Source organism: Bombus bifarius, unplaced genomic scaffold (genome assembly GCF_011952205.1).
Source record: "Bombus bifarius isolate JDL3187 unplaced genomic scaffold, Bbif_JDL3187 scf7180000009419_frag, whole genome shotgun sequence".
In the NCBI taxonomy this organism is placed as follows: Eukaryota; Metazoa; Arthropoda; class Insecta; order Hymenoptera; family Apidae; genus Bombus; species Bombus bifarius.
The window spans coordinates 2,563-4,325 of record NW_022885105.1 but is presented as its reverse complement, the minus strand read 5'-3'; the positions used below and the strand labels follow the sequence as shown (position 1 = coordinate 4,325).

Genomic DNA, 1,763 nt, shown 5'->3' with positions numbered 1-1,763 from the left:
AAAAACACTACTAAGTAAAATTATAGTGATTAACAATTAATTAACTATTTCAACGACACGCTACTGTTGACATTAAACCAACGCCATACCAAAGATACACGCGAGCGGCCATGTTGAAAAATTCGTCGCGCGCACATACAAATAATGGCCAATACAATGTAATACAGCATCGTAATAGCAATGTTAGGTACTAAAAAAAAAAAAAAAAAAAAAAAAAAACAACAAGAAAAAAAAGGGGAGAGAGTTAAGGAAAATACATATAATAAATAACAACTAACATAATCATAACATATTATATATATTATATTATATACAGAGATACAGTATTCATACAAGGAACAGGTCCGAATGAAACATATATATATATAAAAAAAAAATATAATATATATATATATATTAACTATTTTTGTATGTGTGTACAGAACTGATGGCGAATTCATCAACCATTCTCTGAACGACGGATGGAGGAACATGTAGGTGTTGTCCAGACGTTTCACAAGGAATCCAGAGAGCATTTTGAATCTCTGCAGAAAATCCTCCCATGCATGATCGTTTATAATAATCTGACTGACATCGAAAGAATTTTTTTTTAGTTCAAGGAATAGCAATCCGCACCGCAAATACTTCTGCTATCCACCTGTAAATAAATAATATTTATACATATAATTTCCACCTATACTTACCAATATATATATATATATATATATATATACATGCATATTATAAAGTAGGCGATATTTTAACACTCACTTGATTAATAATGCGAATAACTTACAAGGTAAATCGTCATAATCACCAATTATACGCACATATATATATACTCGAAGACAAGCTACATCTGTAATATATATATTCCTATTGATAATATATACTTATATATATATTTATAGCAGTAAAACAGATCTTATTTATATTACTTACCAATAGCTACGCATATATGTATATAATTATAACTCAAGTAGTATTCATAATATTTGCTTTCACTGATAACAAATGCGTAAAACCAAAAATAAAACAAAAGTTTTAACAATAAAAAAGGGGGAGAAGAAAAATGGGGGGAGAAAGAAGAGAAAAAGAAAGAAAGAGGGAAGGAAAAATAATATATATATAAATATAAAAAAAAATTTTAATAAAAAAAAATATTTTTTTTTTCTTTTCCTATAAAAGGTTATTCTTATTTCTGATAAACTCGAGAAATGACAACACCATACTGACACAAAGACGCAACACACAGAAGAAACTAATAGAGAATGCTTTAAGCTTGGCAAACTTACCGCCCGACGAATTTGCATACGCCATAACCAAAACCCAGGACACATGGATTTGATCGCAGGAGAAGCGGTCCATATAGTCAAATACATTCCGGTACAAGTAAAAGTACGACATACAACAAAATGCTACTCGGAGCTACCCGTTTGGCAAGGGAATCGCACCACACAAACTCCGCCCGGACGTGCGCCAAACGTGGCGATATTCAGCACCATCGTCATTGACCATGAGCTGAATATATACCCAAGAGGACCTGGACGCACTACGGGACCACGTCATGTTCCCGGCAGAAAAAACTGCAGTCTTAAACACATTGGCCAGAGGAGCGACAGGAAAAACAATCATCCCTGGAACAGTAAACATCCTGGGAATGAAGGACGATAACACCGGTAGTCACTCAACAACAAACGACATCTACGTCCGCCTTGAGCGAACTCAGTGACACCATCAGTCAAATTTCCTTTGGAAATTTGAACTCCAAGGGCGGGGGTGTC

General features: G+C 33.7%; 1 long non-coding RNA gene across 1 annotated transcript; it reads right to left on the bottom strand.

The window, feature by feature from the left end:
• Positions 1 to 391: 391 nt before the first annotated feature.
• On the bottom strand, positions 392 to 1,010 carry LOC117215150. The gene is made up of 3 exons (XR_004489029.1): positions 922 to 1,010; positions 751 to 838; positions 392 to 637 (listed from the first exon to the last, which is right to left on the bottom strand). It is a non-coding gene; the product is annotated as an uncharacterized LOC117215150 (long non-coding RNA).
• Positions 1,011 to 1,763: the final 753 nt, after the last annotated feature.